This window comes from Oncorhynchus nerka, linkage group LG6 (genome assembly GCF_034236695.1).
Source record: "Oncorhynchus nerka isolate Pitt River linkage group LG6, Oner_Uvic_2.0, whole genome shotgun sequence".
Taxonomy (NCBI): Eukaryota; Metazoa; Chordata; class Actinopteri; order Salmoniformes; family Salmonidae; genus Oncorhynchus; species Oncorhynchus nerka.
In genome coordinates, this window is record NC_088401.1 from 47852333 (window position 1) to 47865605 (window position 13273).

The 13273-nt window shown below is 40.7% G+C and overlaps 1 protein-coding gene and 1 long non-coding RNA gene across 4 annotated transcripts in view; both read left to right on the forward strand.

Moving 5' to 3' along the window:
- Positions 1–13273, forward strand: part of LOC115131135 (5-hydroxytryptamine receptor 4-like) — a 147465-nt gene that overhangs the window by 42904 nt on the left and 91288 nt on the right. The gene's annotated exons all lie outside the window — the stretch shown is intronic.
- LOC115131136 (uncharacterized) lies at positions 1751–3155 on the forward strand. The gene is made up of 3 exons (XR_003863899.1): positions 1751–2224; positions 2496–2578; positions 2963–3155. It is a non-coding gene; the product is annotated as an uncharacterized LOC115131136 (long non-coding RNA).

Genomic DNA, 13273 nt, shown 5'->3' on the forward strand with positions numbered 1-13273 from the left:
TGCAGATGATTGAGATTTAACAGGTCGGGTTGCCACAACCAGAGGTGGGATTATTTGTAAGGTAATAAATGTGAAAGATTAGGGGTGGATAATTGCTTGCTGATACAGTATCTCTATCTCCTGGCAGTATGTCCTGCTAATACTGTACTAACTGTCTTGATTATTTCTGGAGGACACAATGTTTTCTTTGTCAGCTTTTTCATTGTATCCACTGACATTAAGTGTACCTCAGAAATAATTAGAATTCATTTAATTCATTGTCTTTGTTGAAGTTAGGACACACATTAGGACAACATATTGCTGAATTGTTCATATACAGATGACGGATCTTAACGTAACTTAATAATCAGAGAATTGTAGAGAATTGTCCAGATGCATCAGGAAATTCAAATGAGCCTCATCACTGGCTGAAAATGAGCAGTTCTCTTTCTCTCCATGTGTGCTCACATTGGGATGGCTTTCTCTCAAAATTATGTTCTCTCTCGTTCACTCAAATGCAAGGCCTAGGTCCTATTACTGCAACATTCAAATGTACAAAAATGTATCTGAAATTGCAGCCATACACATCAACAACCATTGTTTTATATAGCTTAATAAAACAAGAGAGATATTGGTCTCCACTAGGCTACGCCACACAAGTGTTTAGTATATCCTAAGATGACTAATGAACTAAAAATGTTGTTAAATTGTGGCTTGGGGTGGTCTAGTGGTTAGGGCTGCTACAATCAGCATGCACATATAACGTAAACTCACTTACTTTTGTACATCGCCTTGGTCTGTACAATTAACCTTATTTTAGCGCCCCAAAAATGTAATACTTCCAGGTCAACTGTAATGTCAATACCATTGTAAAGCACAATTTCTCCCCTTTCCAACAGAATCTATTACATGACCTAAACGCTGTCCGTTTCTGCATAATTCAACAAGGCAATGAGCTCCGTTGGGTCTTTTTAAAAATGGCGGGTGGAGAAGCGAAACTAATGCGTGATAGTGAGAAGGAGAGATGTTGTGTGGGAAAATTGCTTTTTTTCACTCAATCTGTCCAACTTATCACCTTATCGCCTCTAAAATGCAAATAAAACACTATATAGAGTTTATATAATAATTACATACCTATTTGAAGGTTTGTGTCGAATTTGAATCGGGTTTTTAGGGCGGCGCTAAAGTGATCTTAGAAGTAAACAGCGGCTTTGAGAATGATGATCGCATGCAATGATGACGGAAAAAATTACTAGGTATCCTCTCCTTACCCCTGTCACTGTCCATTTCTTGTTTTTAAACGGTGAGAGAAGTGCTACACCTGGTGGAGAGAGATTGTCAGACAGAAATAGTTGCTTTATGCTTGCTGTACGTTACGACATGACAGGTCACGATGTAACGGAAGGGTCCATTTTTTAAAACTTTTCTCCAATATTATAGAGGCATTACCATGTCGATCAACGCTTGAATAGAAACCTAGTTCACACCCCCGATTCCAACACAGTCGCTACAGTCCCATTAGTTTTCTTTGTAGCCTCGCACATTTGTACAGAATGGCGTGAGTTTACGTTAGGCCAACCGTGTGGATACCATTCTGGCCCATGCACTTCTGGCACAAATAAACTCAGTCCCCCAATTGACTTCAAATAGTTACACGTTTCATATGGTCAGTCCACGGTTATTTTACACCCGGTCCTGAAAGGAAATGATCATACCAGACACTTTTGGATAACATAAATAGGAAACAAATCAAATAATAACAGTCAGTAGGCTACACAAAACATTAGTTTCCATTCATACAAAGTATCGGGTAAATTGCCAAGGTAGATTTGGCATGGTAATAGAGGAAATAGTTTATTTCTTTTGTATGGAATGCTTGTCAAATAGATAAATCACCCTTAGTCTGTTCAAAAAGGACTAAGTTGTTGCGATGACAACACCAACCAGAGGGCGAACATAGCATCTTTCAGGGAGCTGTAATGAGGTGACCAATAATGGGTGCAATTAAGATCAGCTGTGCAGGTTCATTTAGCATGTATCGGTGGTTTAACAAGACCAGCTGGCAATAATAAGGTTGCTACCTTTTGAGGCAGAATTTCCAGGCAAGATTTCCAAATTGGCATGTCCCAATCCCATGTATCCATCGCCGAGAGGCTATTACATAACACCTTGCAGCGCAGCAAAAATAATTGACGACGGACAGAAGTCCCCACTTGGGAGAACATTTTCCAGAAATCCACAAAATGTAAGTATAACATTTATTTATTCACCAAATGATAACATTTTCAAGAAATTACTTTCATATCAATTGTGAATTAAAATGTTAAGTAACTGATTATTATCAGCCCATTGCCAAGCTAGCTAATACATCGGACACGATAGCTAGCCAAAAGGCGATCTCATCCTGCTAATCGGCTATTTAGAGATGACCTAAACTAACTAATTGTATATTCAGCAATGTGTCAATTGTGAAGACCCAGAGTTTAAAAAAAATGTTTCTTCCCATTTGTTTCCAGAGACTAAAGTGGCACCTGATCACGTTTCACTCCATTGTATTGGCTTGGCAGGAGAAAAACAGTCCTGTATGACTCGTTTGAAAGTAAGACATTTGAACAACTTCTGATGAAAAACGTAGGAAATTCAGCCAGCTGTGTTCTGTTCATTCTAGGCTTGCTCGCCAGCCAAGTTATTATGCATTCTGTTGAGTCTGTTTTGCTAGCATGCAGTGTCTGTTTACCTAGCTAACGTTAGCTAACTTTATCTTGCTATACTTTCCCTTCCCCTATTGTGTTGCACCATTGGGGTTGGTTTTACTGGTTAAAATTAGAGGCTGTTATTCTACTCTTACTGTAAACAACTTAATCAAGCCTAAAAATATGCAAAACTGTTAATAAAACGATTGCACATTTAAAGGCAGTTGTGGCTTCAGCAACAATTTGAGCAGTGAGGCTAATGTCTTCCCCTTTGTTTTTACTTATTCCAGGTTGAATGATATTCCACCCTGCAGATGTAAGGAACTTATTGTGAACCTCCCAGCCAACAGGATAATCAACATATCCCAGGATATTATTTAGGAGTGTGCCAACCTCACAATGTTAGAAATAGATTCACCCATGATAGTATTTATCATGCAGATTTGTCAGGACATTGTAATTCATAAAGCTCATTCTGAAATATGATATCTGTCCCAGGGGATTCAATTTAGACCCCAATTAGGTGTTAGTGAAGGGCTGAAAAAAACAACAACTGTAAACTCCTGTCTCAAATAAGACATGAAGGTCAGTCAATCAGGAAAATCATGGAGTGAGTAGGTGTGTCCAACATTTTGACGTGTGTGTGTGTGTGTGTGTGTGTGTGTGTATATATATATATGATATGCATTTACTGCATATAATTATATTGGACATGTTATCCTTCATCACATGCACGTATTTATTTTGTATCCATTGCATTTAGCTTACATTAGGAAGAAGTAGCCTAGGCAGTCTAATCTAGTTACAGTAGATTGCATCGTATCACCTTTCAATATTATTAACGAATATGAAACCATGTTAACTTGAACATATAATTTAATCATATGCACGGGTGTCATATTTGTATGACTGTATCACAATGCAAGCCTACTCATTCGAAAAATACAGCAGCTCTAATGCAATATTAGCTTCGCAATGAAACACCACTATTCTTAAACAGTCAGTAAAATAGCTGATTTAGCTGTAAATGAAAATCGTAGCCTGTATGTTATCATGCATGCAAACTTGTCATGTCCACAACAATGGAGCAGCAAACCAAGCAACATGCAAGAGGAGGACCCCATACCGTAGGATAATTATTCTGGTCGGTGTTAACTTCATTCATAATTCAGGTACTGAGGAGCTCGATTCCGTTACTTGTTTACCTGTTATTCATGTTTCCATTTTGAGATATCCTTGCTGCACAATTTTCCTACTGCAATGAAATGTGTAATATTCAAATCTGACATCTGTACATAGTAGTACTCTTAACTGTTTTCTAGTAATTCTATAGGCAGACTCTTAGAAACAAATGTGCTATCTAGTACCTAAAAGGGTTATTCGACTGTTCCCATAGGATAACCCTTTGAAAAAGCCTTTTTGACTCCAGATAGAACCCTTTTGAGTTTCATTTTACACAGAGTGTTCTACATGGAACCTAAAATAATTCTGCTATGGGGACAGCCCGAAGAACACTTTTTAAACCCTGCATTTCTTGTGCAATTCATGAGTAAGCTGCACGGGGTCATAACAGTTTATGGTAGTTTATTTGTCTTATGGTTTCCGGGTAGGAGACTCCACACTGTACATACAATGTATGAGACAATGATTGTGAAAGATACAAACACAGGACATCTGTAAAGGAAACCCAGTGTTTCATTTCCTCAACAGGGATGACGAGACTGCCTACAGGGAGGAGGTGAGAGCCCTCGGAGTGTGGTGTCAGGAAAATAACCTCTCACTCAACGTCAACAAAAAGGAGATGATCGTGGACCCCCCCATCTACATCGACGGGAAAGTAGTGGAGAAGGTGGAAAGTTTTAAGTTCCTCGGCGTACACATTACGGACAAACTGAAAAGGTCCACCCACACAGACAGTGTGGTGAAGAAGGCGCAACGGCGTAGCCTAACAGCATCTCTTCAACCTCAGGAGGCTGAAGAAATTTGGCTTGTCACCTAAAACACTCAAACTTTTTCAGATGCACAATCTAGAGCATCCTGTCGGGCTGTATCACCACCTGGTACGGCAACTGCTCCCACAACCGCAAGGCTCTCCAGAGGGTAGTGCGGTCTGCACAACGCATCACCGGGGGCAAACTAACTGCCCTCCAGAACACTTACAGCACCCGATGTCACAGGAGGCCAAAAAGATCATCAAGGACAACAACCACCCAAGCCACTGCCTTTTCACGACGCTATCATCCAGAAGGCAAGGTCAGTACAGGTGCATCAAAGCTGGGACTGAGAGACTGGAAGACAGCTTCCATCTCAAGGCCACCAGACTGTTAAACAGCCATCACAAACATTGAGTAGATGCTGCCAACATACAAACTCAAATCTCTTGCCACTTTAATACATTTAGTAAATGGTTTTAATAAAGGTATCACTAGTCACTTTAAATAACTCCACTTTAATAATGTCTACATATCCTACATTACTCATTTCATATTTATATACAGTATTCGATACCATCTACTGCATCTTGCCTATGTCACACGGCCATCGCTCATCCATATATTTACATGTCCATATTCTTATTCATCCCTTTACATTTGTGTGTAATGGGTAGTCATTGTGAATCTGTATATATCAATGATGTTGCTCATGCTGCGGGCGATTCCCTGATCCACCTCTACGCAGACGATACCATTCTATATACTTCCGGCCCGTCCTTGGACACTGTGCTATCTAACCTCCAAACGAGCTTCAATGCCATACAACACTCCTTCCGTGGCCTCCAACTGCTCTTAAACGCTAGTAAAACCAAATGCATGCTTTTCAACCGTTCGCTGCCTGCACCCGCATGCCTGACCAGCATCACCACCCTGGAAGGTTCCGACCTTGAATATGTGGACATCTATAAGTACGTAGGTGTCTGGCTAGACTGTACACTCTCCTTCCAGACCCATATCAAACATCTCCAATCGAAAATCAAATCAAGAGTCGGCTTTCTATTCCGCAACAAAGCTCACGCCGCCAAACTTACCCTAGTAAAACTGACTATCCTACCGATCCTCGACTTCGGCGATGTCATCTACAAAATTGCTTCCAACACTCTACTCAGCAAACTGGATGCAGTTTATCACAGTGCCATCCGTTTTGTCACTAAAGCACCTTATACCACCCACCACTGCGACTTGTATGCTCTAGTCGGCTGGCCCTCGCTACATATTCGTCGCCAGACCCACTGGCTCCAGGTCATCTACAAGTCCATGCTAGGTAAAGCTCCGCCTTATCTCAGTTCACTGGTCACGATGGCAACACCCATCCGTAGCACGCGCTCCAGCAGGTGTATCTCACTGATCATCCCTAAAGCCAACACCTCATTTGGCCGCCTTTCGTTCCAGTTCTCTGCTGCCTGTGACTGGAACGAATTGCAAAATCGCTGAAGTTGGAGACTTTTATCTCCCTCACCAACTTCAAACATCTGCTATCTGAGCAGCTAACCGATCGCTGCAGCTGTACATAGTCTATTGGTAAATAGCCCACCCATTTTCACCTACCTCATCCCCATACTGTTTTTATTTATTTACTTTTCTGCTCTTTTGCACACCAATATCTCTACCTGTACATAACCATCTGATCATTTATCACTCCAGTGTTAATCTGCATAATTGTAATTATTCGCCTACCTTCTCATGCCTTTTGCACACAATGTATATAGACTCCCCTTTTTTCTACTGTGTTATTGACTTGTTAATTGTTTACTCCATGTGTAACTCTGTGTTGTCTGTTCACACTACTATGCTTTATCTTGGCCAGGTCGCAATTGCAAATGAGAACTTGTTCTCAACTAGCCTACCTGGTTAAATAAAGGTGAAATAAAAATAAAAAAACTTGTTAGATATTACTGCTCTGTCGGAACAAGAAGCACAAACATTTCGCTACACTCACATTAACATCTGCTAACCATGTGTATGTGACCAATAAATGTGATTTGAACTAAGAACTGTATGCTTATGAAGTCTCATCCTGTCATATCATATTTTCTTACTAAGATCCAGCCAATGAATTGAATGAGCTGTTGAATGCGGTGAGCTTGCTCTGTCGCCTACCCCTATTGCCATTAGAGTCAGAGTTCATGTATGGGTCATCTGAATGACGCTGTGTAGAGGTCAAACACAGCTCTTTGTAAACAAAAGTCCGGTTCAGAGTCAATAACTCCTGCAATGTGACAGAGAGAGTTTCTCATGTGCTGGATTGATAGGAAAAAAGAAGAGTATCACCAGAGGCACATGATTGCATTATATTGGACCGCTGCCAAATAATAGTATGTCGTCTAGGTTTATTACTTATATAAATCATGCAACGCCATTCTAATTTTATGTGTAGTTTATGACTGCTCAAACCTTTGAGCTTGATGGGCCAAAATATAGATGCGGGCCGAACAAATATGCTGTACATTATCTATTTAGAAATATAAAAAAATAGGGGTCTTTAAACACGGGCCTTTTTAGTAATTAATCATAAAAATACTCTTCAAACATGAATCAAGTTGTAATCATATAACTGACATCTAACAACACATTCTGATGACCCGTATTAAAAATGTCACCATGTTGGCACAGAAACTGCAACCAAGTTGCTATGGGTAGGCAAAAACACGTCTGCCAAGCTGATCCTCAACACTGGGGCCCCACAGGGGTGCTTGCTTAGTCCCATCCTGTACTCACCATTCACCCACGACTGCGTGGCCAAACAAGACTTCCAACACCATCAAGTTTACTGATGACACAACAGTGGTAGGCTTGATCACTGACAATGATGAGACGGCCTATAGAGAGGAGGTCAGAGACCTGGCAGAGTGGTGCCAGGACAACAACTTATCCCTCAATGTGAGCAAGACAAAGGAGCTCATCGTGGACTACAGGAAAAGGTGGGCGGAACAGGCCCCCATTAACATCGACTTGGCTGTAGTGGAGCGGGTTGAGAGTTTCAAGTTCCTTGGTGTCCACATCACCAACGAACTATCATGGTCCAAACACAACAAGACAGTTGTGAAGAGGGCACAACAACACCTTTTCCCCATCAGGAGACAAAAGATTTGTCATGGGTCCCCAGATCCTCAAAAAGTTAGTGTTGTGTGCATTTTGCTGCACTTATAATCCCCATTTGTTTCATATGAAGTGCGTGTGACTGCCTGGCTCAGTTAGCAAGCTAACTAACTAATGAGCAAGTGCACATTATCAAAAAAAGCACTCCTTTCCTAGATGTAGAAGTGTTATACTTTGTTGGTGGCCGACAACTTGACTTTGAACCAAACAGAGAGCACGGACCTCCATGTTGGGGAGCCAGTGGCAACAAAAAACTAAAAAAGAACGCACTTTTCCCAGTGTAATCCACCCCCTTATCATTGTTCTAGCTAAAACAATAGGGTTTCAATGGTGGGTCAGTATCACCTAAAGCATTTAATAAAGACATTTGTAGTACAATATTATGAGGAATGGGAATGAGGGCTACTTACAGTGTTTGGAAGGGATCACAGCAGTGATTGAATGAGGGCATGAGGCATAAGATCAGATGTTCAGAGGCTTGACTGCAGTGCAGGACAGGATTTGTCTGGGAAGACAAAAAACAATAACATAACACACTACACAGTAAGACCAAAGAGCTAAGAATGAGTTAGTCCAAGCAAGGAATAAAATCATTGATGTGTAATGTAGTCGTGTTTGTGTATGTGATTAACTCTACATAGAGTAATGAGAGAACATTGATAGGGGTACTCATTGTGCTTGGAGAGGAAACATTCAATGTGCCAGTGGATGAGTGGACACATGAGACGTGGCTTCAGTTTATGTCAGGACAGAGTTGACAATGGTAGTAGAGTGGTCATCACCTCTTAATCAGGGAACAGGAGGACTCTTAGCTGGAAATACAAAAGAGCAGATACATTCCATTACAGCTGCGCCATCTTTATGATTTGTGCCCTGAGTTTTTCCCTATCTGTCAACCTAACCAGGAAACCTCTGGACCCTATAAGGTATGACAGTGATTCATTAGTTTTTATAAGGGCGATGATGGGACCAGTCTTTCCAAATCAGGTCTCATGGTTTTAAAAACGACAAAATCTCCTGGCCCTGGGGGGATGAAAACCCTGTCAAACTGCAGAAATCTTTTTTTTTTCTTTATTTAACTAGGCAAGTCAGTTAAGAACAAATTCTTATTTTCAATGACGACCTATGAACAGTGGGTTAACTGCCTGCTCAGGGGCAGAATGACAGATTTGTACCTTGTCAGCTCGGGGATATGAACTTGCAACCTTTCGGTTATTAGTCCAATGCTAGTAGTAGTTACTAGTCCATTAGCAGGTTTGTGAAAAGCCAAAGAGAAAGAGTTTATTTTAGCCAGATAACATCTCTGAGTCTTTTAATATAATACGGTCTGTCGTTAGAGGCCAGGTACATGTAGAGGACAGGTCAGTGGGGACAACACACCCAGTTCAGGTTCCATTTCATTATATACTTGAACTTCTTGATCGAGGCAACCACTCACCACATTATCCAATTTTAAAAGGACAAATGGAAGGTGCTATTTTTCCTCTGTCTGCCCTTTGCCAAGGTGAAGACATATCCAAGCAACAGAAAGGTATCCCTTGTCTTAGACATGGCATATCTGGCCCATCTCTAGGAGAAAATGACTCACTAGCTCAAAATCAAATCAAATGTTATTTGTCACATGCGTCATAAACAATAGGTGTAGACTAACAGTGAAATGCTTACATACAGGCCCCAACAACGCAGAGAGAAAAATAGAGCAATTATCGAAAGAATTATAACTCAAAGAATAAATACACAATGAGTAACGATAAGTTGACTATATACACATGGTACCAGTACCGAGTTGATGTGCAGAGGTGCAAGCTAACTGAGGTAGAGAAATACAGTGTAGGTAGGGATAAAATGACTCGGCAACAGAATAGATAATAAACAGTAGCAGCAGCGTAGGTGGGTCAATGCAGATACTCCAGGTAGCTATTTGGTTAACTATTTAGCTATTTGGTTAACTTATGGCTTTGGGGTTAAATATGTTCAGGGTCCTGTTGGTTCCAGACTTGGTGCATCGGTACCACTTGCCGTGCGGTAGCAGAGAGAACAGGCCATGACTTGGGTGGCTGGAGTCTTTGACAAGTTTTAGGGCCTTCCTCTGACATCGCCTGGTATCAAGGTCCTGGATGGCAGGGAGCTCGGCCCCAGTGATGTACTGGGTCGAACGCACTACCCTTCGTATCGCATCTGGATGCCGAGCAATTGACAAACCAAGTGGTGATGCAGCCATTCAAGATGCTCTCGATGGTGCAGCTGTAGAACTCTTTGAGGATCTGATGCCCCATGCCAAATCTTTTAAGCCCTGTGAGGGGAAAGAGGCATTGTCGTGACTTCTTCACGACTATGTTGGTGTGTGTGGACCATGTTAATTCCTTAGTGATGTGGACACCGAGGATCTTGATGCTCTCGACCCGCTCCACTAGATGTGGATGGGGGGCGTGCATGGCCCTCCGTTTCCTGTAGTACACGATCAGCTCCTTTGTCTTGCTGATGTTGAGGGAGAGGTTGTTGTCCTGGCACCACACTGCCAGGTTGTGACCTTCCCCCAATAGGCTTGTGTGAACCTGCACATTTTATTTTCATATATGATTTTTTTAAACATGTGAAACCGCAATTTTACGTGAGGTGAAAATATGTTATTCCCCTCACATGTGAAAATGTGTCGCGATCTGACATGTGAAAGTGCAAATTTGTCATGTGTTTTTTTGTTGTAAATGTACTGCGTTAATTTTTACTAAACAGTACATTCTAAATAGTATGTAGTACGATTATTACACAGTATTTAGTGTTAGTAACTAGTAGGCAAGACAGGTTTCTGACCCGGCCAATGCATGTCTGGTTCATGATGTTGAGCTGCAGACTGGGTGCCAGATATAGAGGCAGAATGTATGTGGATAGTACCTGTAAAAAGACAGGTGCAGGTGCAGCTTTGGATTGGTAAGGTCTTTCTTGCATCGTTCGGTTAGTAAAGTAACCTCTTAGAAAAGAAGGTGCTACCTTTGAGCCATAAAGGGTTCTTCAATTGTCCCCATAGAAGAAACCTCTGAAAATAACTGGAACCCTTTCAGTAATATGAGTCTTTACGTGGAACCCTTTCACCACGAAAAGGTTCTAAGTGTAACCTTTTTTTCACCACAAAAGGGTTCTTTCTACCCGGGAACCAAAAAGGGTTATCCCTTAGGAAAAAATTAAGAAGCTTTTTTCCCCCTAAGAGTGTCGCTAAATTCTTTTGATTCACAATGTCAAACATGCAATGTCGAAAGGCAATTCATACGGGTCTTTGACGGTGGTCATCATAGGTGTGATTTCACAAGAATGTCAAGCATAGACGGGATATAAGAATGTATCACTGACACAGTCCACCCACTGACATATTACCTCTGTCAATTATGCCATCATAAAGCCCTGCTCTATTGCATGCTGCTGCTTTCACTGCTGCTACTTATGAAACTGGATGATATCGCTGAGCAATGGTCATCAACATCATTGTCAGTCATCATCACCACCATCGTTCTCATTTATATTGGTTACAGTAGAGGTGATGCGTATTTTGACACAGTGTCGATATGTTTGGCAAAACATCAGCAATGTGAAGTGTGCATGTACAGTATCTAATGTGAACAAATTGACTGTGTGCAGTGAGTTTACAGTTGGTGTGAAATGGAATAGCGGGGCATAGTCTGAATTCAGTTGGTAATTCTTTCTGGAAAAAAAAGAGAACAATACAAGACAGAAAATGGATAATGAAAAAAATCATCTTTTCAGCTTCAGTGCTAATTCAGTTTCACCCTAAAGGACCTCTATCGACTGGGACTCAAGGAAGTCACATTCAAAGACAGTTTAAATGAGGAGCAATGACATCCCGCCCCAGGTGGAAGCCATTTACAGATTTCCTTTCTATTACAAGCTGTGCCACAAACAGGATAAGGCAAATAAATGATTGATTATTGCGAGGTAATAAATGTATTACGTTGTATAGGATTGTTGACGGTCATTTCAATTGACCTAGCCTATTTAGTTTAGCTAAGTGTTTAAATACTCATAATGAGGGTATTTTCTTACAAATGATGTTCCTCTGAATTATTATGGTCCTTGAATTATGCTCATCATTAACATTTACATCTTTCCAAAGCTTTAGCAGTTGTTTTGTCATTTGTGTTATACAGATGCAGATTACTGACATACAGTATAGATATATATTACAGTATACAGATTTTTCTCTCTAGACACAATTGCCAAAGTGCTCTTGTCACAGCAAATATCTAATTGCGTAGTCAGTCACATTCTTCTCACAGAAAGTAGGGATCAGATCTAGTTTGACAGACTCTGTCCATGCTTATCTACCAGTCTGTCTGTGAGACAGCTACAGATGTAGGATCTTCATTTGATCACTCTTTTATTGCTCAGAATTTTCCTGCACGGCAGGAAATGCAAACTTGTAGTGTGTTCCAGGTTTATTAAAAAGGCTTCTAAAGTTTGTAATTTCCTTGATTGCCCTAATGAAAAATCTATCAACCCCTACAAAAAAATGTCCATGAGTTATAATCCACAGAATAATTCACATTTCCTCTTGCGGCATGATTATTTTCCTGCTGTAGCAAACTGGCTCAAATTAAAATCCTACATCTGCAGCTAGTTTTAGTGTCTGGCATGACGATGTACAAGAGGTTGATTATCTCAGTCACGGTTCATTCGTTTTAACCACCATGCTTGCCACACTTAGCAGAGAGGAAAACAGCCTTGTCACATCGCCTCTGCTATGCCGTTTCATGTGGCCGTATGGGGGGCCAGAAGCTCTGTGACCTGAATAGGCTCTTTGTCAACTGTCTTTAGAGAAAAGAGGACTAGAACAAGTTAACAGAGTGGAAAATGATTTATAATTGTATGCCTATGGTCTTGTCCTGTGTCCTGCCCTTTTTTTGAATCTGTATGAAGAAATATGAATCAAATTTGCATGCGTCCCAAATAGTGAGAAGTAGTGCACTATGTAGGGAATATTTGGGATGTAGACTAAAGTCCTGTCCAGAACGTTTAAACATCCATAATAACAGAGACTGGCATGAATCTCATTTGGATCTAAATCTAACTTTTAACTTTGAGGGCTAATTTCAAGTATCTCAAGTCATAGATTATGCTGTATTTCTGAAGATACCACCTTGGCTGCCATGGCTTGAAAGCTGAACAAGCAGGGATGTTATGGGACTGTTTCATCGGTTTCTAGACCTAGGTAGAACTCTCTCTTTCACCTGTATGAAGTGATGACTTAAGGAAATAAAACGTATCTTGCTGATTTGACATTTGCAATCGTAACACTAAGCAAATAAACATCACATTTGAATAAACTCTTATTAAAAGCTTTCTGCCGACCTATTGTAACCTCTGTCCATAAGCTTTATTTTTCTATCAACTGTTTTGACTGAATCTCTCATTTAAGTTCTTCACCTTGTTTTTTTTTTTTCATGAGCCAGAGGTTTAATATTTTCATCTAGAAAACGGCATAGCAATCGATATACCTCT